Raw genomic sequence first — 25,452 nt, forward strand, 5'->3', positions numbered from 1 at the left:
CAGAAGTTACTTTTTTGGGACTCCAGAAAGACAAAAAAATAAAAATAAAATTAATGGAAAAGAACGAGAAGGTCAAGCCCACGTCTAATCAAAATTCCAGAAAGAGATGATAGGATAAATGGAGAAAGGATAATATTTGAAAAGCTAATAGCTGAGACACTTCAACAATGTTGTGTAAGGCACACGTTTTCATACCCAGGAAGCTTTGCTTAGAATTGGATGCTATTCTTGGGTGAGAGGGTTGGAGCCCTGAAAAAATATTTGGTGCTTTCACTCCTTAGTTTGTAGAAAGTTTGGGGCGAGGGGGTGATGGGAGGATTTGCTCTCATCCCAACCAGGAGGGAAAGTTGGATAAATGACAGAATGACAACTTTTGCTGAACTCTTCAGAGAACTGAGGTCACAAGGCAGTTTAGCAATCAGAAATCCAAACAGGAACCAGCCCCTCAGAGAGGAGAGACACAGGAATGACCTCCCTTGCAGCAGAGCCTGGGTGGAAGAGGTGCAGAACAGAGGAGGAAGGAGGATGGGCAAGAAGGGTAAAAGGTCCCTGAGGCCAACATGGGGTGGTGTGTCCTTCCGAAATGGCTGGGAGCATCCGATCAACAGGTCTTCCCGTCCACTCATCCACTGTTCCATATGTGCCACCACCAGGTGCTACAGAGAAAGACAGGACACAGCATGACACCTGAGTGAGACCCACTGGCCATGCACACCTGCAGCAGGTGACCAGCTGCCACTCCAGGGTGACATAAGGCTCAGATATTTCCCTGGATCTATCTGTCTTATGAAGAAAAACCCTTAAGCCACTGGAGGGGGACTGTGAACCTCTGTCACCAGGTCAAATGAAGTGAGTGAGCAGTCTCTGCGGGGGCGGAGGGGCAGCCACGGCCCTGCCCACTTTAGCTGGACTCTTCCTCTCACAAAGCATCAGCTCTGCATCCCTGGGGACGGAAGGAGGGGCCTCTTGCCTGTGGGCAAAGACATAGAAAATCTGGCAGCCCCGGAGGACCTGGTGACTGTCCTGGGCTCAGAGGTCTCCCACCTCTGGAGTGGGGGCAGGAAGGACAGAAGGGGCCACTGTGCTGAACAGGCGTGGCCCTCAATGTTGAGGTACACAGGCTGCCCCCAAGGCTGAAGCTGGTCAGGGCAATGGAAACCCTTCCTCCCATCCGGGAGCCTGCAGGGGGTTCCAGGAAACAGCGGCTGCTCCCAGGGAAGGCACGGCACAGAAGAACAGCCTGGCGGGATGCCCATCAGGCAGGGTGGAGCGCCAGCTCCCAGAGCCACCCCCAGCACCCGCCCACCCTTTGCAAGGCTACAGGAGTGTCCCCAAAGCCTGAAGCCACTTTGCAGAGCAGGTAACACAGCTCACCTGTAGCTAGCCCGCCATGCTAATGCCCCCAGCAGGAAGCTGGCTGTTACCAGGCCCAGGTGTTATTTATGAGGCTAGGCTCCTCTTAACACGAGCTCCGACACCCAATCAAAAATGATCAGACCTACAAAAAAGACAAGAAAACGCAAATTATTAAAAGAGATAAAACAACCAAGAAATGAAGACTCGTCTATGACCTAGAGTTAGAACCATCAGATAAGAGTTTAAAATAACTATGCTTTTAAAGTTTATTTTAATTGACATATAAATTGCATTTGTCATGAGTGACATGACGTTTTGAAATGTGTCTATATTGAGGAATGGCTAGCTCAAACTAATCCATGTGTAACCTCAGTTATTTGTTTATTGATTTCTGTTATTGTGAACACTAACTTTTTAACTTCATGTTTTGCTTTCTTTTTTGGTACTGATTGAACCCAGTGGCACTCCACCGTTGAGCTCTACACTGGACCCTTTTTAGTTTTTATTTTAATACAGAACCTTCTAAGTTGCAGAGGCTGGCTTTGAACTTGGGATCCTTCCGCCTCAGCCTCCTGAGTTGCTGGGGTTACAGGCCCCCCCATGCCTGGCGGTAGTGATAGCGCTTAGAATCTACTCTCAGCGATTTTCAAGAATACAATATGTTGTTTTTAACTATCATCACCATGTTGTACAACAGATTTCTTGAACTTATTCCTCCTGTCTAACCAAAATCTTGTATCCCTTGACTAAGAATAACTACAATTAAAATGCTAAAAGATGTAGTGAGAAGGTGGAGAACATGCCTGAGAGGATGGGGAATTTCAGCTGAGATAAACTACCTGCCAACTGGGAGTGCTAGAAACAAAAAAAGACGGCATCAGGGATAAAGATTTTCTTTGAGAAGATCATTAGTAGACTCAACCCAGCAAGATACAAATCAATAGAAATTGCCCAGTCAGAAACACAAAAAGGAAAAGGGGGGGAGGGAGGAGGAGAGGGGGAGAGGGGAGAGGGAGAGGGACAGTTTGTAGTGAACGAGAGCTAAAGGGCCATATCAAATGGTCTCAGATATGCATAATTGGAATCCCAGTGAAAATGGTTTCCAGAAATCAAGGAGAAATAAAGAGACTTCTTCAGACAAACAAAAATCTGAAAATTTCGTTACCAACAGTCCTGCACTGCAGGCTTTTTAAAAGAAGTTCTTGAGAGAGAGGGAACATGAGGTGGAAGCTTGAATTCACACAATAAATAAAAACTCCAAAAGTGGCAAAAATGAAGACAAATATGAAAAATATCATTTTTTTCACTTTAGTCACTTCAAAAATAATCGTTTGCTTGGGAAAAAGTTTAGGACTTTGGTGTTTGTACCACATGTAAAAGTAGTATGTAAGCGCGAAGCTTAGGAAGCAGACATTGAAAATAAACTGTAAAATGCTTACACACTGTTAGGACACTATTATTGAAGATAGTCAGATATTGAAGATATATGTGAAAAACTTTAGGCAACCACTCAAACATTTTGTAAAATGGAGAAAAAAATGGGGCAGATAAATAAGTAAATAAAATTTATCCTGAATTAGGCAGAAAAAGAGACAAGATGGAACAAAATGTATAGCAATATGAGAGATACAAATCAAAGCAGGCCAATCATAGCATTAAATCTAAATAATTGAAACACCCCAATCAAAAGGCAGATTATCAGATTGAATAAGAAAGCTAGACCCAACTATGCGCTGTCTGCAAGAAACATTCTCTGAGCAAAAAGACATAAATAGGCTACAAATGAAACGTTGGGGAAAGATGCATTCATGCAAACCAGGTAAATGTCAAAGAAAACTAGAATGGTTCTATTAAATGTAGTAAAATCAGAGTCAGAACAGAATATTACCTGAGATAAAGGAGGACATTTCATGCTAATTAAAGGTCAATTCATGAAGAAGAGATAATAATCTTAAAGGTACATGTTCCTAACAGCAGAAGTTCAAAATATATACAGTAATAACCATTAGAGCTGAAAAGAAATAAATCAACCCAAATAGATAGTTGCACTCCAACATTCCTATCTCAGAAATTGGCGGAATTAGTAAATAAGATCAGCAACATAGCAGACATGAACAGCATGAAGCAACTTGCTTATTGGCATTTATAGAACATGCTGCAAACAACAGCCCGCGACATATTGTTTCCGAGTACATATGGAACATTCAACAAGTTAGACTATATTTTGGGCCACAAAACCCATTCAAAAAGACTGAAATACACAATGTATTCTATACTCAGAGCTGTAACAGAAAGCGATCTGTAACAGAAAGCGATCAGTAACAGAAAGCGATCTGGATCATCAACCGATTTTTGAAATTAACACACTTCCAATAAGTCAAAGAGAAAGTCACAAGGACATTAAAGATTCTTTGAACTGAATAAAAATAAGAACACGTGTATTAAAATTTGTGGGATGAGCTAACCCAATGTTTCAAGGGAAATTTATAACTGATGTACCTGTATTAAAAAAGAAGAGCGGTCTCAATTAAGTTCTATTTTAGTTCTATTTCTCAATTAAGTTCTATTTAAGTTCTATTTTTAAGTTCTATTTAGTTTTTGGTCCTGGGGGTTGAATCCAGGGCACTTATCAACCAGAGCCACATCCCCAGCCCTTTCTATTTTTATTTGGGGACAGGTTCTTGCTGTTTGCTTAGGGCCTTGTGGTTGCTGAGGCTGCAATCCTCCTGCTTCAGTCTCCTAAGCCACTGGGATTCCAGGTGGGCACCACTGGGCCTGGCATCAACCAAGTCTCAACTGTAAGAAATTATCATGGAAAGAGCAATTTAAACACAGAGAAAAGAGAAGGAAAGCAATAATAAAGATAATAACAAAGATCAATAAAGTTGAAAAAATAGGTTAATGAGTATAATGACATGTTGCTCACAAAAAAAAAAAAAAACCCTCTAGTCAGAGTGATTAAAAAAAGGGAGGGGGATAGAAATCATCAACCACAGGAGTGAAAGGAGAGACATCACTCCAGACCCACAGACAGGAAGGAGTGGTAAGGAAACAGGGACAAGGTCCTGCCGATACCTCCGTGTCTCAGGTTAAGTGGACACACTTGTTGAAAGACACAAATTATCAAAGCCTCTTCAGAAAGCAACAGATGAGCAGAATGGACCTGTGTCTACTAGATGAAGAGCATAATTTAAACCCTTCCCACAAGAAAACAGTGTGTGGGAAGTGTGTGGCTTAGCATGTGTTAGGCCTTGAATTCAATCCCCAGTGCTTAAAAACAGGGAGGGAGGGAGGGAGGAAGGAAGGAATGAAAGCAAAGAAAATAGAAGAGAGAGAAACACTTTCCAACTTCGAGACCCACTGGCATGGAAAGCAGGTGTGTGACAAGACTCACATTCAAACTGTAAGAAGCTGCCGACGAGGCCTCCAGGTTGGCGGCGAAGCACAGGGGTCTGGGGATGCCCCGGAAGCTGTCTTTGTCACCGAGGACACCCACCCCAAGGCCACACCACTGCCCTGGGCCAGCTCCTGGCCAGCTCCGTTGTGCTTATCCAGTCTCATGCAACCCAAGTGCCTGTGATTCTGAAAACTCCGGGGCTGCAGCCACAGCGGAGTTTCAAGAAAAATGATGACAAATGACCTACAGGGGAAGTCAGGTTGGGGCTGCTTGTACTGTCCAAAAGGAACGGGAGGCAGTCACTCACCTCCCCGAGCCGAGCACGCCTTTAAAATAGCTGGAGTGCTGCCCATCAGTCCCAAAGAGATGGAAAAGCAGAATAATTTTTTTAAAAAGAGCTTAAAAGAAAGCCTAAAAAGAATAAATCAGATAAAAAGTGTGTAAAACGTGAAAGGTTTCCCAACTGCGCCAATCATCATAGTAAATGAAAATGAATTAAATTTTTTGAACTAAAAAACCTGGAGAATTCGTCTGTTTCTCTTTTTGCTGGCTTCAGTGCTGAAGATTGAGCCCAAGACCTCGTCTTGCTAGGCAACCCTCTACCACTGAGTCACAGCGCCCCCCCCCCTTTTTTTAAATTTTGGGACAGGGTCTTTCCAAGTTGCCCAGGCTGACCTGGAATTTGCAGTCCTCCTGCCTCAGCCTCCCGAGTCGCTGAGAGTACAAAAGTAAACTACCACACCTGGCTTAGACTGATTTTTTTTTAATCTAGCTAAAATGATTTAGAGAAGACAGAAAAAACGTGAAGTTTGAAGGCCAAACACAAAAGTTAGAATAAAAAAGAAAAAGGAGGAAAATATCAAACAGCAGCGTGCTGGTATGCTGCACTGACATCAGATGATATGGTTTTAAGACAAGCATCACCAAAAATGAAGGCACTTGCTACCTCATGATAGAGGTCAAACTTTGTCAAGAAAATCTAGCGATTCTAGGGCTGGGGTTGTGGCTCAGCGGTAGAGCGCTCGCCTCGCACGAGTGAGACCCTAGGTTAGATCCTCAGCACCACTTTAAAAAATAAACAAGTGAAATAAAGGTGTTGTGTCCAACTACAACTAAAAAATAAATATTAAAAAATGGAAAAATCTAGCGATTCTAAAATGAAGCTCAATGCATGTAAAATAAAAATTGACAAAGCCATGAGAAGCAGAAAAACTACCAATCACAGTGAGAATTTTTTAATATGCCTATCTCACTTATTGATCAAGCAGAGAAAAAACTACCAAGACTATGGAAAACCTGAGCTGCACAATGAGAAGCTTCTCATGACCATATGTAGTAGATTGCCACCAACAATAGGGAGACACAACTTCAATCCAAAGCATACATGAATTTCAAGAATTGATTATGCACTAGGCCATACGGCTGGCCTCAACAAGTTCTGGTGGTAAGAGACTTGATAAGAAACAAAAACCCGTTAAAAATCCATATAACTAGACCTCATGCCAGGTGTGGTGGGCACACCTGTAATCCCAGCAGCTCGGGAGGCCGAGGCAGGAGGATTGCAAGTTCAAGGCCAGCCTGGACAAGTTAGCCAGGCCCTGTCTCAAAATAAAATAAGAAGGGCTGGAGATGAGGCTGGGTGGGAGGGCACATGCCCAGCACGCACGAGGCCCTAGGATCAATTCCTAAGGAAGGAAGGGAGAAAGGGGGGAGAGAGATTCCCTCACAAGACTCATCAAAGGACAATAAAGAAGCAGAGGAGAGTGGACAAGAGAAAGAAAAAACATACAATATTAAGAATTAAGAAATGATCCTAACCGCAAAAGTCTCAACGATTAAACAGATGAAAAGAGGTTAGGAAAAACATGGTGATAAATCACAGAACTTAGACAAAAATGGACAAATTCTAGAAAAATACAACTTTCAAAGAAGCAGTGGAAAACCTGGAGAGGCTAATGACCTTTAAAGAAATTGAATTATTGGTGGAAAACCTTCTAGGAAGAAAAAACTAGGTCCAAATGATTTATCAGCAATTTCTGCCAAATGTTTTAGGAACCACTCTTCCAGATAATAAAAAAGAAGAAACCTGCCCCAGAGCATCTTAAAGGCTGGCACGGTTTGAGTTCCAAAGCTGGACAAGAATAATATCAGCAGGCGGGAAAGTCACCCTGTTCTCACACAAAATCTGCATTAATCAGGATGGAGGGTCATTTTGTAGCAGCCGATTTCCAGAACCTCAGTGGCCTCGCGTGGCCAGGGTCGGTTCTTTCCCACATCACTGTGTCACAGGATGGGCAGCTCGGCTCCAGGCAGTGACACGGGGGTCCAGGCTGCGTCCCTTTCCTGGGCCACACCACCCATGGCATCTGGCTTACAGAGAGGCCACGAAGCACAAGAAAAGCCAGGAAAACTTCTGTGTGATGATTTCAACACCCAGGGAGAGGAGTGAGTCCCACTGCCGTCCCCCCAGTTCCCATACTGAAGTCCTGACCCGTCCCTCGGACGCAGCTGCACTGGAGACAGGACCATGAAGAGATGATCTAGGTCACCAAAGTCATCTGGGTGGGCCCTTATCAGGAGGATTAGTGGCCTTCAAAGAAAGGGGGCTGAGGACCCAGACACGTATGGGCACAAAGGAAAGTGCACGTGGGGACGAAGCAGGAAGGTGGCGTCTGCAGGCCTCAGGACAGAGGAAGACACCCAACCTGCGGGCAGCGTGGTCCTGGGCTTGTCACCTCCATGACTGGGAGCAGGTCGGTTCTGTTGCTGAAGCCGCCATCTGTGGAGCTCTGCGGGGGTCCTAGCACTGGGTGGTCCTAGCACCGAGACACCCGCGACTCCTCCAGGCGGACTCGGGCACATGGTCCCAGTCTGACAGCAGAGGAGGCTGCGTCATCCCCTCCACCTGGTGCCCGAGAGAAGGGAGGGGTGGGCTAGGCACATCCTGGGTCTTCACCACGTGAACAGAGATGCCAACGTCCCTCAAGAAAATATCACCTCTGCATCCACGCGGAAACGAGGACCCAAGGGAAAATGAGCAACAGCACCAATAGGCATGAGCTAGGAGGGGAGGTGTCACGGCCCACGGGAGAGGGACGGTCCAGGTTCCTGCCATCACTGTAAGTGGGGTCCCCAGAGCAACTGGGTTGGCCTCAGCTGGGACCTGTTGGTGATCAGAAAAGTGAAAGGGGGGGGGAGAGGAAGGAACCTACTGAGATACACACCAACTAGGCAGAAAAGTTGTCAGAGCCAAGAGATGATGATGATGAGCACCCACCAGGAACTCCGCAGCCACGTCAATGTTCAAAGCAGCTCCATTCACAATAGCTAAGCTATGCCACCAACCCAGGGGCCCCTCAACAGATGAGTGGATAAAGAAAATGTGGTATATGTACACAATGGAATATTACCCAGCCATCAAGAAGAATGGAATTCTGTGGCATTTGCAGGTAAATAGATGGAACAGGGGAATATCATGCTAAGTGAAATAAGCCAATCCCCCCAAAACCAACGGCTGAACGTTCTCTCTGATATGTGGATGCTGACCCACAACAAAGGAGGGTGGGGCGGGGAAGAATAGAAGTTCCTTGGAATAGACAAAAGGAAATGAAGGGAAGGGAGCGAGGATGGGAATAGGAGAGACAGTAGAATGAATGGGACGCCACGTTCTAGGCTCACATATGACCACACGACCAGTGAAACTCCATCACAACCTCACATACAACCTCACACACAACCACAAGAACAGGATCCTCACTGGAATTAGTTATTCTCCATGTATGTATAATATGTCAAAATACACTTGACCCTTGTGTCTACCTAAACACACACACACACACACACACACACACACACCAAAACAAAATACTCCCCATCTTCCATCTGGGGAGAGAGGGCAGTGGTAGAATCTTCTGGAGAGGAGTTAACAGGTTTGTAAAGCTGGATATGTGCTCACCCCAGGGCTCCACAATCCCGCTCGTAGCTGCAAACCTAGGTACTCAGGACAATACTTCTCAGACTTCCCTGTGCACCACCTTTTGTTGACACACGGTGCTGATTCAGTAGTCCTGGACTAGGACAGTGAGATTCTGCATGGATGGCAAAGCTCGCATCTGAGGATCACACCTGGGGTAGCAAACAGGAGTGGTGTCAATCAGTATTTACAGCAACATTCCTAATAACCAAACCCCAATCTTCCCACCAGCCGTAGACTGGGCAAATAAATGGCATTGTATTCAGATGCGGGAATATTATTGAGACGTGAAAAGGGATGAAGCACAGGTACTCACATTAAAAATGGATGAATCCAACAAACATATTGTTGAACAGAAGCAGCCAGAGGAAGACATACAGCCTGATTGCGTTATGCGATCAAGTTCAAAGCCGAGGCAGAGCTGAGCAACGCAATGTTTAGGAATGCCTAGAGCCTGGTGAATTGATGAGTGTGAAACTCAGGGTAGCGGGGAGCTCCGGTACCCAGAGAAGGATGTGGTGCGGAACAAACACACAGGGGACTTCCCGGGGACCGGTAATGTTCCTGTTCTCGAGCTCCATGTGGATATATGGGTGTTTTAGTTTATTATTATTCTCTAAACTGTATGTATACATTTTGTGCACTCTTTAGAATAAAAAGCTAGCAGGAAGTCTTTTTGTACTGAAGTCCCAAGTGACTAGTAAAATAAACCTCATGAATTATAAGAAGTCTAAATTTTGAGAACCAAGGTTTACTTGCACTTCTGAGATAGAAAACACACAAGAGCCTCGATCCGGAAGTCAGGTGATCTTGGGCACCAAAGGGGGGCCCCCGGGACATGTTTCCTCTTAATCCAAGACTCCTGTCCACCCGCAGGAAGCTGGAAGGAGCAGTCTGCCGAGGAAGTGCAGCCCCAAGGTGCTGACCTGGGGCTCAGAGGTCAAAGGCAATCTGGGGAGGGGTGGGTGACTTCCTGGAGCAGCCACTGAGGACAGAAGGAGCAGGGGGCAAGGTCTGGGGACCTCTCCAGGGAAGCCCACCTTCCCTTTCTGGAAAGCCCCCAACCTGCCCTCGCCCACCTTCAAAGGTGCACCCCATCCACCCCCTGCCCAGCCCCCGCAGGGGCTTCTATCTCTTGGGTCTCTGGTTCTCAGCCCCAAACTGCAGCCTCGCAGACAGGTGCGGCCCCCAGCCAGGCTTCTGCCCCTCCCCACCTCGGGGAGCTCCGGCAGCAGCCAGGCGCCACCGACCACTTGTGCGAGAGTGATGAGGTGATGAGATTGGAGTTTGGTGGCGGGAGAAGCGAGCTATAAATACATCCTGGTGTCTATTAATGTCAATAATATTAGTGCAATTATTTCAAGACTAGTCAGATTCAATAAACGCAACAGTAAACAAGCCTGGAGCAGCCACCAGGTGGGACCGCGGGGTGCGCACAGCTGGCTGGCTGCTGGGAACACGCTCTTTTGCTGCTGGCGCTGGGTGTGTGGCTGCCCCACCTCCCAGGTCCTTGCGCCTGGAGGGTCCGAGCAGCCACTGTTCACCCACGGCCGCAGTGGTGCCACGTGCCACGTGCCATGGAGTCCCACATGCTGTTCACAGGTGAGGTGCCTGCAAACTGAGAATCCAGCCCCGCAACCCCCCTCCCCCAAGCCCCCAGAAGGCTGGCTTTCCCTCCAGCGCGTCTCAGAGCTTCTGAACTATCTGCTTTATGTGCCTGAACGCCCCGTGGACACAGACCAGGAGTCCCCAGTGCCTAGGACAGTGCACGGAGCAGAGCAGGGCTCTGCAAACTTGAAGCTGGGAGATCAGGCATGGCTTGACCCAGCCGTCTGGAAGTCAGACACTTCAGTGGCTACAAATCTAGATGTGGAGGGGAGTGGGCCTGGGCTCAGCTGCCTCTTCTTCCACTCACTAACTCAGCCATTCTGTGCCCCACTGTCCTTGTATTTAAAATGCACATTGTAATAATTAGGTCATGAGGGTTAACAGAGAGGTTGAATGTCAACTAGAGTAGCACCATACCTGGCCTATGTGACAAGCATGTCATTATTTTTGGCAACGAGCAAGGCGATACAATGGAGTAGACAGGAGCCAGACTCCCTGGGTTGCAGTCCTGGCTCAACCCCTGTCTAGCTGTGACCTTGGGTGACCTTGGGTTGACTGGATCTGGTCTAGGGTGAGGCAAGTGAGCCACTGAGGGTGTCAAGCTTAGGGCCACCCTATTGGACGCATCACTCTCTTCTTTGTGTCCGTGGCCAGTGGTAGAGGAATGTTAGCTACTTTGGTCAGTGAATACTTCCCTGGGACAGAAGTCTATGTAGTGGACTGCTCCAATGCTGCATGGGAAGAGTAGAGCTGAGCCCACGGGGAAGACGGTGCAGGAAGACGCAGATAGACACTCGCGGTGAAGAAACCGGAGCAGGGCCCTGTATCTTCTCCACACCTCCACTGTCGGGGAGGGGCCTGTGTGGGCTTCTGCTCCTTGCAAATTAAAAGCTCTGACTAAAGAGGGTGATAGAAGGTGCCAGAAAGGAAGCTGGGAGTCAAGAGCAAGAGGCCCTGAGGCCACGTGAAGACGCTGGGTCTCCGCAGTCAGGGCGGCTCCCACCTGGGAGGTCACCTGCACCAGGAGGCTCTTTTGCTACAGAGACTTGGCTCTGCCCCCTGCCCTGCCGGGCTCCTTCATCCAGGCACAGTGGTGAAGAAGAGCAGAGGGTCACAGGGGCCTCCCTGGGCAGAGCGTGTAAAGCTTTCCCGGACGGGCTCCCCTCCAGTCAGAACGAGGCGCTGCCACTTGATTCTTAAAGAGGATAAAGTGCCTCCTTCCCCGCAGCCGCTGACCTGGGACTTTAAGCAAATCTGCGTGGACCCCCGGCAGCCGGCTCCTGCTCTCGCCTCGGCCTGTATATCTTTTCCGGGGGCCTTTCTGGCTGAATTTTAAAGAGGGTTTTGGAGAGCATGGCCTGACAAGGTTCCTCAGCGTCCACTAAATCACCACACCAGGGCGGAAAGGGGCTGTTTCTCTTCCCGACAAGGACTGGCCCACCCTGCTTCACTGACTCGCCCGCCCAGCCACGAGCCAGGAGATGTGCACGTCCCATCCCCGATTTCCCCTCCCAAGACGCCGCCCTCCATCTTCTCCCCCCAAACCCCGCCTCCCCTCCCTCTTTCCTTTCTCTCCATCATAAAACATCAACAGACCCAAGCGCCTCTGAATCCGCGGTATTGCTGGGAGGGGGCCGGCCGATGTGTCTACTAAGTGGATGCAAATTCACTTACGGGGGGGATTTCGGAGGAACGAGACGCCCCTGCTGCGATATTGCTTTTCCCGTCACCTGGTGGGGCCTTGGCTTCGTAATTTGGCAGAGCTGTCAAGGCAATCCTATCCGGGAGGCTGGATGGTGTCATATGCCCGTCCCAAGAGACAGATCTCGGGAGCAGCTCCGGCACCTCCCCGCAGCAATGTGCTCTCTGGGGGCCCCCGGGGGCTGTCATGGCCAGGGACGGGTCAGTGCGTGTGGAGCCCAGGGAGAGCCCAGGGCAGAAGGGGCAGGTCCCCCAGGTTTCCAGGCGGCAAAGCAGCCCCAGGGAGCCGGGCTCTGGACCCTCCAGGGAGCTGGGGGGAAAGCACCCCCGGGTCCTCACACGGTCCTAGGCCTTCTTCACAGGTCCCCGGCTCCCCGCAGCCTGACCCCAGACTCAGGACTCACAGAATGAGCACAATCCCGTCCGCTGCTCGCAGGACCCAGCAGGCCCTGCCCAGGGCCCCAAAGTGCCCTCAAATCTGCAGTTTGGGGCCTTCTGCGATAACGGCCATGGGAATGCATTATGGAGTCTCGGAGTCGGGCTGCCTGAAAAGGGGCGTCTTCCTGCCAGAGTCGGGGTTGCAAATGACAGAAAATCAAGTGTAGCCCAAGTGGGTTGACTCAGGCAATGGGGAGGGGGTTATTCCTTTTCTGTGGCTGCTGTGTGTGAGCCAGACTTAGTGGCTTAAAACAAAACGCATTAGTCACCCCACAGTCCCGGAGGTCAGCAAATCAAGACGTCGGCCATCCTGCCTGCCCCCGGAGGTGGTGGGGAATAACGCAGCCGCAGACTTTCTAGGGCCTCTGGTTCCCCTCCAGCACTTCGTAACTTCCTCACAAACTCTGCTTCTGCGATCACATCTGCTTCTCTGCCTCCCTTTGTGATCACACTGCGCCCACGAGAACAGCCCAAGATCATCTCTCCCCTTCCAGATCTTTAACTCAATTGCGTCTGAAATGTCTCTTTCCCCACGCAAGGGAACATATTCACATGTTCTAGGGGTGAGAAGGCACACCACTTCGGGGGCCTCTCTTCTTCCTATCATATGGGGGTTGGACTTTAGGCCTGGCTGGATCTAGGGGCTAGAAGTCTCACCCGGGTCTTTCTCTAATCTGTACCTCTGCACTCTGCTTCCTTTGTGTCAATCTTATTCTCTGTTCTATTTCCTCCCTGTATCACAGGAAAATATGACCTGTAGCCCTAAATCATGGCATGTCAGATAGTACATAGCTTGGGAAGAAACAATCTCTCCCCTCCCCTCTCCGGATCCATGCCCTGGTCCAATCACCAGTCTCTATGGATAGCCTTTGAATTCAAGAAGGCTCCCTGGGATGCTTGGGAAGAGCGATACCTAGAGGGCATAGAGCATCCTTGAGCTTGCCAGGGCGGGTTGGTCCAGGTTCTTTATGTGGTAGTCAGCAGTACCCATGTTCTAATCCAAGCTGGAGATGCTGGACACATCCGCTACAAAGTGCCCTAGCAGCAGAGTCTGGCCAAGAGCTCAGTCTGTTGAGGACCGGGCAACCAGAGGCAGGGCAGAAGCCCCAGCCCTGCTCAGTATGGAGCACCGAGCAAGCCCCTGGGAGCTAGCCAGTCCTCTTGGCTTCCATCTTGAAGGAAAATGGTCTCCCTGCTGTGGTGGATGAAGACTCAGCGTGGTTTCAGTCCTGGTGGGCCCAGTTACAGCACTGGAAGTTCTGATAGGCCAATGCTCACATTTGCACAAAGATAGTGCAAGTGAGGCTGTAGGCCCCACTTAGGAGCCCAGGGAGCAAGGCCTGGCTCTGGGCTTGCCAGGATAGTCCTGGTCTGCGCCCCGATGACCAAAGCGCTCTCCTGCACTCTGAGAGGAGGCTGTTGAAACGACAGGTGTGATGGTTCCCTAATGTTAGCAGAGTTGATTTTCCCCCGGACTGTTCCGTTTACTCCTGAGCCAGGAGCCCAGGAGACTCCCTAATCCCAGTTCCCAGTCCTCCTTAGGCCACTTAAAGCCCAAGGATAAGCGGCTCAGTGAGAGTCCTTCCCCGGGATGTGCAAGGCCCCGGGCTCCAGCCCACAAAATGGAAGGGTGAATGAGTAAAGTCGGGGATAAAACACGCTCTTCCCGTTACAGGGTGCTGGGAGCTGCCCGGTGGCTCTCTGGTGGCTGTCCCCAGCCTCTGCACAGTACCTAAATGTGCTAGGTTTGTTCTTTCTCTAGGAAAAGGGCTTTTACACTTTCCTTGAATTTATTTATACAAATACTGTGTTAGCGAGTTTTCTGTCACTGTCAACAAAACACCTGAAAAGACAACTGAGAGGAGGAAACGTGTAGCTGGGGCTCATGGTTTCAGAATTTCAGTCCAGGGTTAGCTGACTCCAGCCTCTGCTGAGGACAAATGTCTGAATGTCCCGGTGGAAGGAGGTGGCTGAGCTCAGGGCAGCCCGAAGCAGGCAGAGACAGAGGAGCCAGGGACAGGTGTGATCCCCCAGGACGCACTCCCCAGGAGCCAGGGACAGGTGTGATCCCCCAGGACGCACTCCCCAGGAGCCAGGGACAGGTGTGATCCCCCAGGATGCACTCCCCAGGGAGCCAGGGACAGGTGTGATCCCCCAGGACGCACTCCCCAGGGAGCCAGGGACAGGTGTGATCCCCAAGGACGCACTCCCCAGGGAGCCAGGGACAGGTGTGATCCCCCAGGACGCACTCCCCAGGGAGCCAGGGACAGGTGTGATCCCCAAGGACGCACTCCCCAGGAGCCAGGGACAGGTGTGATCCCCAGGACACACTCCCCAGGGAGCCAGGGACAGGTGTGATCCCCAAGGACGCACTCCCCAGGAGCCAGGGACAGGTGTGATCCCCAAGGACGCACTCCCCAGGAGCCAGGGACAGGTGTGATCCCCAGGACACACTCCCCAGGGAGCCAGGGACAGGTGTGATCCCCAAGGACGCACTCCCCAGGGAGCCAGGGACAGGTGTGATCCCCAAGGACACACTCCCCAGGGAGCCAGGGACAGGTGTGATCCCCAAGGACGCACTCCCCAGGAGCCAGGGACAGGTGTGATCCCCAAGGACGCACTCCCCAGGAGCCAGGGACAGGTGTGATCCCCAGGACACACTCCCCAGGAGCCAGGGTCAGGTGTGATCCCCCAGGACACACTCCCCAGGGAGCCAGGGACAGGTGTGATCCCCAAGGACGCACTCCCCAGGAGCCAGGGACAGGTGTGATCCCCAAGGACGCACTCCCCAGGAGCCAGGGACAGGTGTGATCCCCAGGACACACTCCCCAGGGAGCCAGGGACAGGTGTGATCCCCAAGGACACACTCCCCAGGAGCCAGGGACAGGTGTGATCCCCCAGGATGCACTCCCCAGGGAGCCAGGGACAGGTGTGATCCCCAAGGACACTCTCCCCAGGAGCCAGGGACAGGTGTGATCCCCAAGGACGCACTCCCCAGAGGAGCCAGGGACAGGTGTGATCCCCAAGGACACACTCCCCAGGAGCCAGGGACAGGTGTGATCCCCCAGGATGCACTCCCCAGGGAGCCAGGGACAGGTGTGATCCCCAAGGACACTCTCCCCAGGAGCCAGGGACAGGTGTGATCCCCAAGGACGCACTCCCCAGGAGCCAGGGACAGGTGTGATCCCCCAGGATGCACTCCCCAGGAGCCAGGGACAGGTGTGATCCCCCAGGACGCACTCCCCAGGAGCCAGGGACAGGTGTGATCCCCAGGACACACTCCCCAGGGAGCCAGGGACAGGTGTGATCCCCAAGGACGCACTCCCCAGGGAGCCAGGGACAGGTGTGATCCCCAAGGACACACTCCCCAGGGAGCCAGGGACAGGTGTGATCCCCAAGGACGCACTCCCCAGGAGCCAGGGACAGGTGTGATCCCCAAGGACGCACTCCCCAGGAGCCAGGGACAGGTGTGATCCCCAGGACACACTCCCCAGGAGCCAGGGTCAGGTGTGATCCCCCAGGACACACTCCCCAGGGAGCCAGGGACAGGTGTGATCCCCAAGGACGCACTCCCCAGGAGCCAGGGACAGGTGTGATCCCCAAGGACGCACTCCCCAGGAGCCAGGGACAGGTGTGATCCCCAGGACACACTCCCCAGGGAGCCAGGGACAGGTGTGATCCCCAAGGACACACTCCCCAGGAGCCAGGGACAGGTGTGATCCCCCAGGATGCACTCCCCAGGGAGCCAGGGACAGGTGTGATCCCCAAGGACACTCTCCCCAGGAGCCAGGGACAGGTGTGATCCCCAAGGACACACTCCCCAGGGAGCCAGGGACAGGTGTGATCCCCCAGGACGCACTCCCCAGGGAGCCAGGGACAGGTGTGATCCCCCAGGATGCACTCCCCAGGAGCCAGGGACAGGTGTGATCCCCAAGGACACTCTCCCCAGGAGCCAGGGACAGGTGTGATCCCCAAGGACACACTCCCCAGGGAGCCAGGGACAGGTGTGATCCCCCAGGACGCACTCCCCAGGGAGCCAGGGACAGGTGTGATCCCCCAGGATGCACTCCCCAGGAGCCAGGGACAGGTGTGATCCCCCAGGACGCACTCCCCAGGGAGCCAGGGACAGGTGTGATCCCCCAGGATGCACTCCCCAAGAGCCAGGGACAGGTGTGATCCCCCAGGACGAACTCCCCAGGGAGCCAGGGACAGGTGTGATCCCCCAGGACGCACTCCCCAGGAGCCAGGGACAGGTGTGATCCCCCAGGACGCACTCCCCAGGGAGCCAGGGACAGGTGTGATCCCCAAGGACGCACTCCCCAGGAGCCAGGGTCAGGTGTGATCCCCAAGGACGCACTCCCCAGGAGCCAGGGACAGGTGTGATCCCCCAGGATGCACTCCCCAGGGAGCCAGGGACAGGTGTGATCCCCAAGGACACTCTCCCCAGGAGCCAGGGACAGGTGTGATCCCCCAGGACGCACTCCCCAGGAGCCAGGGACAGGTGTGATCCCCCAGGATGCACTCCCCAGGGAGCCAGGGACAGGTGTGATCCCCAAGGACGCACTCCCCAGGAGCCAGGGACAGGTGTGATCCCCAAGGACGCACTCCCCAGGAGCCAGGGACAGGTGTGATCCCCAAGGACACTCTCCCCAGGAGCCAGGGACAGGTGTGATCCCCCAGGACGCACTCCCCAGGAGCCAGGGACAGGTGTGATCCCCCAGGACGCACTCCCCAGGGAGCCAGGGACAGGTGTGATCCCCAAGGACGCACTCCCCAGGAGCCAGGGACAGGTGTGATCCCCAAGGACGCACTCCCCAGGAGCCAGGGACAGGTGTGATCCCCCAGGATGCACTCCCCAGGGAGCCAGGGACAGGTGTGATCCCCAAGGACACTCTCCCCAGGAGCCAGGGACAGGTGTGATCCCCCAGGACGCACTCCCCAGGGAGCCAGGGACAGGTGTGATCCCCAGGACACACTCCCCAGGGAGCCAGGGACAGGTGTGATCCCCAAGGACGCACTCCCCAGGGAGCCAGGGACAGGTGTGATCCCCCAGGACGCACTCCCCAGGGAGCCAGGGACAGGTGTGATCCCCAAGGACACTCTCCCCAGGAGCCAGGGACAGGTGTGATTCCCCAGGACGCACTCCCCAGGAGCCAGGGACAGGTGTGATCCCCAAGGACACACTCCCCAGGGAGCCAGGGACAGGTGTGATCCCCCAGGACGCACTCCCCAGGGAGCCAGGGACAGGTGTGATCCCCCAGGATGCACTCCCCAGGAGCCAGGGACAGGTGTGATCCCCCAGGATGCACTCCCCAGGAGCCAGGGACAGGTGTGATCCCCCAGGACACACTCCCCAGGACCTCCTGCCCCAGCCATGCCCCACCTGCCAGTACCTAGTAGTTCATTCAGATTATTAACCTGGCTGAATCCAGGGATGTGGAAACTGTGGCCCGGGAGGGCGGGACAGGCAGGCACACTCATACACAGGCAGCTGCTCACACACACCTCCAGGGGTTCACCAGTACTCATCCGCGTAAGTGCTGTGCGTGGACAGCTGGCCGTGGGTCGTGGTGGGTTTTGCTGAATCGCATGGTATCGGGAGTCTTTCCTCACCACCAACACTGAGGGGAGCTGGCTGGGCCCCCCCCCCCCCCCCCGTGTTCTCGGGAGCATCTCCATTTGCCTGGTGAGAACCCACTATGGTTCACGCCCCCAGATCTTCAGTGTGAATCTTCAATTTGTTTCCTCAGAAGAAATCTCCCACCTTCACCAAGTCACCGAGGGATCGTGGTTCTGTCCTAATGCTCCCGATTCAAGGCATCTTTATGAACAGGTCTCCTTTTGAACAAGGAATCGGCCGCCACTATTTTCCAAAATGTCACACTGACCGGCCACCGGAGCTGAGGGCAGAGCTTGGGCCCTTCGTTCCATATGCATTCGATACAGTTGGGCTTTCCGGCTCTCCCCGGCTGCTGGCTGTTAGAGCGTGATGCAGGATCAGGAGGACCCTCAGGGAGAGAAAGCACCTCAATATGTCAGCCCTCTGTCCCTGCAGAAGACAGACGTGACTTCAGACGTGGCCCACCACTCACAAGCGCAGAGCCCTGGATGAACACTCACCTCCTCCCAGCCCCAGTTTTCCTGTCCTGAGAACTGAAACCGAGGTACCACGCAGAGAGCTCAGTAAGATGGTGCTCGCCCAGGTCTTGGCCCCAGGGCCCCCAAACCAGGTGGCTCTGTCCCACCCACAAATCATGAGTTATGTTGGAGCTTGGAGGGGGAAAGCTCAAGTCGATCAACAGCGGTGCCGGAGGCAAACAGTCCAAGGGAGAGAGGCAGATAGGAACGCGCAGTTTGGCAGTAATTGGATGCCCGGTCTCTGTTTGCAGGGCCACGTACGCAGCAAGCTGCTAAGGCAGGTGGTGCGGGCCACCTCCAGAGCTCGGAGCGCCCAGCAGAGAGGCCAGGCCGGGGGAACCCAGAGCAAGAAGCTGGCCCCTGCAAGCCGGGGAGAGGGCAGTCACCAAAACCAACCATCTGGCACCTTGTCTTAGGCTTCCAGCCTCCAGAACTGTGAAAAATGTCTCTTGTCCACAGGCCCCTGTCAAGGGCACTCTGTCACGGAAGCCTGAGGTGACCAAGACTGCAGCCCTGCTTCTCCGATTCGGGATCGTGGGAGCCAAAGCCAAGGGGGCACCCAAAGTTGAGTCCTGTCGCCAACACAAGCTGCCTGCCCACCTGCTGTCATGGTCCCAGGGGGCCGTGGCCAAAACAAGTGGAGAAGCATCTGGGGTGTAGACAGGGCAAGAGAGCCCCGGAAAAATTCTTAATATCCATGGAAAAATTGGGAGTGGGTAATGGCTTAGGGGTGGGAAACCCGGGCACCCCCTCACTCACATCAAATACTGATTACTAGGTTTCAAACTTTGGCCTCAAAGACAGCATTTACTACCCAAAGTCCCCAAGAAATTAGGACTCCCGAATTCTAATTCTCTTCCTCTTGGCAGCCTTCTTTGTGTCCTGTCCCCAAATGCCGGTCCCCAGCATCCCTGTCACTCACACCCCCCCACACACCCTCAGCATCACCCAAGAACCTGATGAGGAACCGCACGACTCACCCAGGACTCGGAGCTATTCCGTGCATCCCCCTCGGTGCTGAGCATGGTGCCTTGCACACAGTGGGTGCTTTATGTGTCTTGGTAAGACGTGGATTTGAAATAGCGGATGGAGAATACAGGCAGCGGAGGACAGAGGCTGGGAGCCAACCTTCGGCCCGGATTGGAGCAAAGCATGAGCCCCCTGCCCAGCCCCTGCTGAGTGGGGAACCCCGAGTCCTGCAGGGCAGGTGGGAACCGTCACTGTTAATTACTCGGAAGGGGCGGGGCTTCATTTGTTCATTACAATCTCCAAAGGGGAATCGTATTAATGGTCAGTCTTGCTGTTCCTCCCCCTCAAGGTAAGAAGATTTATCGCCCAAACTTACATTTTATCGCACACAACCGAATAAAAATGATCGATTTCCCTGCCCGCCTTACAGCATCCTTCCACAGTTATTAAAGTCTCCAAAAATGTTTTCTTTAAAAAAGGTTCAAAGTAAGAGAGGTGGGAAGAGAGAGCGAACCCAGCAGAAGCTGAGAAGTGCCCAGCCGCGAGGGCCATCCGTCTTGTCAGCTCCGGGCCACATAACCTTGATGTCACTATATTTTCTGCTCATACCCAAATTTACAATTTGCCAACCAAGGAGATGGAAATGCCAAACCTCCCCCGTGGAGGTGAGTGCTGGGAGACCTGGAAACACACACACAGGCCTAAAGTGGTGAGCAGAGGGGTGCTCGAGCCCCCGGAAAGAGCCCAGGTCACCCAGCTGCAGAGGCGCCAATTTGCACACAGCGGGGCACGCAGATGTCGCTGATCTGTGTTCTAGCAGCTCCCAAGAACCCCGTGTTCACCACTGTGGAAATTTAATTTTACTAAATGACAAGTGATACAATTGTGTCACTCATTTCTCTGGATTTTTTTTTTTTTTTTTTTTTTGGTGCAGGGGGTAATGCCAGGAATTGAACTCAAGGGCACTCGGTCTCAGAGCCACATCCCCAGCCCTATTTTGTATTTTATTTAGAGAGTGTGTAGCACCTGGCTTTTGCTGAGGCTGGCTTTGAACTCTTGATCCTCCTGCCTCGGCCTCCTGAGCCACTGAGATTACAGGTGTGGGCCACTGCCCTTGGCTTACCTGGTAGGTTGTTAATTCCTTCATATATGATTCCCCCCGCACACACACACAAACAGACTAGGTACTTTCTAGAGGGGTCTAATGAAGTCCACTTACTTGAGAGAGGTAAATTCTGTTTAAACACTCAGAATCCATTCCTAGGTCAGTCTGGTCTCTATTGTTGGTTGTTTAGGTCTTCCCAGACTCACTTCTGGATGAATCTAGAATCTGTCCTTTGCTCACAGCCTGGTTAATGCCGACTTCCGGAGGTCCCCGCTCACTACATGGGGCCCTGGGGCTCTGGCCTCCTGGAAGTCCCCCATGGCTGCGGGCTCCCCTGGCTCGAGGTGAGCCTGCTGTCTGGAGTGGTTTCCCGGTGTGGCCTGGAAGACAGCCATGAATCTGTCTCGAGCCATTTGCCTGGGGCTCCCAGTGCCAACTTTAACAGACACTTCCATCAGGCCCTGCTCACCAACGATCCATAAGCCATTAACCAGGCAATATTAGACCTCCCGGCTCGGCCTCCGCTGTGGGGATGAATGCAGAGAAGAAGGGGCGAAAGGGAATGGAAGAGGAGCAGAGGGGACACAGCTGCTACTTCTGGTCCCTCGGGACTCCCAGAGTCACGCAGTGTCTTCCATCACTCACCCTCCTAGACCCTGCCAGCCGGTGGGGGAAGGGCGAGGCTGGCAGACCAGGTGCCAGGGCTCAAACCCCTGCAGAATCAGGTCTGCTTTCATGGACACACCCCTGTAGGGGCGCCGTGCCAGAGTGGGCAGGCGCATCCCAGAGGTGGGCCTTTGGGCAGTGCTGGGCCCTACCCCCAGTCTGAATTCCCTCCAGAGCACAGGTCCCAGGGAATTCCAGCTGAAATGTAAGAATGAATGATAAGGGTGACAATGACAGCAGCTAATGACAGAGCCCACTCCCCATGCCTCAGCTCCTCCGATCCTCACACAGCCCGGGGAGATGGACGGTGGTCATTCTGCTCTCTTTGCAGAGCGGCTGCTACACAGAGCTCCTAGGGAGCCCTCCGGTCACACGGCCAGCAAGGGGCAGAGCCAGGCTGCTCTAAGCCCCGTCTCTGTGGCCTCCTCACAGTGACTGGGAATCAGAACAGGGTGGAGGAAACGAGGTCAGGGTGGGTACAGGAGTCATGGCTTTCTGATTGGCAGCCTCTGCACTGGGACACCTGGCCCTGGCCAGCAGTCAGAGCTCCTCCAGGCTGTGCCAAGTAGCCACGCCAAGGGGACTGCTCTCCAAAGTCCCTGTGTGCCAGGGCGGATGGGGTGGGATGCAGATCTGGGTAGGATGGGATGGGAAGGGGAGGGGCAGGGCAGGGAGGATCCGGTGGTCACATGGGGCAGGACAACAGGGGACAGGAGGGGAGAAGGGAAGTGACAGATGGGCGTAAAGATGGTACAACAGAAAGGTGTGGAGTGGAGACACGGTGTGAGGGGCAGGGAGAGGCCCAGAGTGTGTGACACACCCACACGCTCTGATCACCCCTTCTTTCCAGAAAGTCACAGATAGCCACCAAAAAGACACCTCCTCTCGGCCACCACGTGGCAACTCCTCAGCAGCTGGTCCCCTGCCTCGGACTCCAGACCAGAGAAGCCCCTTCCAGCCGTGGGGTGAGCACTGCCCCCAGAGTCCGACTCCATGGCCTCTTCCCACTCTCCCCAAGCCTGGGCCCCAACCTGGACTCCCTGTCATTTTAAGGTCAACTCTCAGGCCACCTCTCCCAGGGAACCCTCCCCGACGTTCCCCTTCTCTCATTCCCAGCTCTGTTTCAAATCTGTCACCCAATTTAACACTTGCTTCTGCGGGACCCATATTGATCTTCCACCTCGTAATCCGGAGCCCCGGCCCAGCCCCCTCGGCGCCCGCGGCAACCCTGAGCACCTCTGGCTTTCTCCAGGTTTAAGAAGCAGACGTGGGGAACCGGGGTGCACTCCCCTCGTTTTACAAATAGGGAAAGAGGGGCTCGGAGCAGTTAAGAGACACGCCTGGCCCAGCGCCTGGGATCCCCTGATCTAGCTGCGCCATGCAGGGAGCCTCCTGTCTTGGTTGGGTTTTCCTAAAAGCTGGCCCTTGGGCAAGGGCTGAGTGCCAACTGTTTTCTTGGCAGCCCCATGACAGAGTGGAGAACCGCGAGAGTGATGAGGACAGGCCCCATGAACGAGGACTTAGTGAGCAGGTCACCTCTGCGGGCAGGGGCAAGCAGCTCCACCTTGGGGCCTCTGAGAGGCAGCAGAGCTCCCTGGGAGGTGGGGTCCTCTCTCAGTGCCCCCTTAGGCCGTGGATTCCTGGTGTTCCCTGCCTGTCCCTCGGGGCTGGATTCCCTCCAGACGCCTCTGGGCTGTCCTGAGGTGCACCGGCTTCCATGCACCCTGGAGAACTGTCCACCAAGGCTGGGGCAGCAAGGGCAGAGGAGCGGCCCCCACGTGGTCTGCCGCAGGCCCCTCCACTTCCTTCCACACCTGCACGGATGCTCCTTTTGCTGCTCCAAGGTGCCAGATGAAAGGCAGGTGACCCCCTCCTCACCCAAGGACGCCCACCATCATGGGGACCCTGAAGAAGCTCAGGACAGACGCCGTGTCCGATGGCTTGGGTGGATGCCTGAGGGATGCGGGACGTCACAGCTCCCAGCTCGGCTCCTGGCAGTCTCCTGGCTCCTCCTGTGGTCCCTCTGGCTGGGCAACCTCTGTGCCAGGCTCCCGTGCCCCTCCCACCTGTGGAGGGCAGACTGGGGCCTGGGAACTGCCAGGCCTGGCAGGCCGGGTGACAGGTTCTGTGAGGGGGACTCTCACGGGGGCAGGCGCCCTGCACAGATGGCCATAAAGAGCAGCAAGGACATCAGATGTCCCTCATAACTCCTGCAGCTTGTCCCCAGGCAGGCCTGCTCTGAGCCCAGGTAGGAGCCCAGCTCGTACCTCAGCAGGAAACACAGGCCTCACCGAGGGGCGGCTTCCCTGAGAGGCATCCTGGGTGTAGTCCACCCGCCCCCCACACACCTGAGCACACAGGGGCTCAGACACACGCATACATACGCACACACACACACGGGCACGGGGACGGCATGGACAGGAGTCAGCACACCCAGACCCTGGTGGCCCCTCTGCCTCCCACAAGCGACAGGTCCCGGGACAAGCCCTGCGCCTCACCAGGCCCTGCTTTGCTTGTCGAGCCTCCACGGTTGTAAAGAGCCCCAGGGTGCCCTGAGGGACAGCAGAGGCTTCTTGAGGCCTCTCCCTACTGTCCCCTCCTTCTCCACGGGGGTGTGGGCACCTGGCTGATGTTTCAGGTCATTTGGGAGATTTAGAAAGCAGGGATCACGGCCATAGGCAGGTCCCACGGACGGTGGAAATGGGGTCCTGGGTGGCTTGGGCTGGCTGAGAAATGAAAGCTAAGAAAGACAGAACAATAAACAAACACAGGACCCAGAAAGTAGCTTCAAAGACCAGCGCTGGACAGGCAAGGCGAACAGACAGGTCGCGCTTCTACACCCGGCAAAATGGCGCCTGCGTGTGCTCTGCTTATATCGGGAAACATCAAGGCCTTCCACAGAATGTTCTTCACCAAAAAAGGTTAAAGGTGGACCGTCCAGTTCCCAACGGGTCATGCCCATCTCTGGAGCTACTTCGAGGATCTTCCTAGCAGAGCGGAGATAAAGGTCACGTGCATTGCGCCATCTATGGCCACTGGAGAGCCGGGGACAGTTCGCAATGCCACACCTAAGTCTCCCTGGCTTCATGCCGAGAGAAGACCCTCATGCAATTCCTTCCCGCAGGAGGCCCACCTGACCCCCTGGCACAGGAAGACCCTCCTGGCTGCCCGCACACCACCACCTGGCTCTGTGACTCTCACCACATGTGGCTCCTGGCTCCCTTCTGCCTGTGTCATCGGGGAACAAGGGCCCCAGAAGCCAGTTCTTTGCAGAAAAGCTTTTCAACAGGGCTCTGCTCCCCGAAGCCCCCAGATGGTAGGCTAAGCTATGAAATACATTCCACAGGGGCCACCAGACTTTAAAGACACAGATCAGATACGAGCTGGGTGGAGGGCCCTTCAGGGGGCAGGGCACAGGGCCAGCCCACAGTGGCACACACCTTCCCATCAGGGGCCACTGCTTTGCCTTGGTAGTGTCAGAGTCTGCTGAGATTCTGAAGCTGCTATAGTCTTTGGCTATCTCAAACTGACCCCTGGGCAGCACCGCCCAGCTCCCTGGCCAAGTGAATGAGCATCACCACACCCGGGGGAGGGGGGGGGGTGAGGCTTGTGGCTCAGAAGAGACAGAGTCCAGGTCATGTGGAGTCCTCGACCCAGTCAGGCCTCCGAGACTATTGTTCAGTGGCCTCCGATCCCATGTCAGGAATAGAGGAGGGACGGGGTGGCAGGGAGGTAGGCAGGCCACTGTGCCTCCCGGAGGCCTGGGATGATCTGTCACTGTTGCTAAGGTGGCTGTGACCAGCAGGCCACTGGAAATGAGACAGAGGCTTCCGAAGAACATATAAAGGGAAAAATAAGAATAACGGGGTGGGAGAAACCCGCGATGCCCACGCCTCTCCTGCAGGTCTCGTGGTGGCGTCCCCCGCCATCAACATTCAATCATCTTCCCCATTCACTCCGTCCCTTCCATTCTTATCTGACGCTGCCCGTGAAGATTGGTGTGAAATAAAAAGGCAACTCTGCCTACAGATGCAATCAGTTGGTTTGGCAGGTAGCCCACGGGCACCCCGGACGCAGGCGGCCAGTTCTCAGTGTGGACAC

The sequence above is a fragment of the Spermophilus citellus genome (assembly GCF_964194105.1).
Source record: "Spermophilus citellus genome assembly, chromosome: 17".
Lineage (NCBI taxonomy): Eukaryota > Metazoa > Chordata > Mammalia > Rodentia > Sciuridae > Spermophilus > Spermophilus citellus.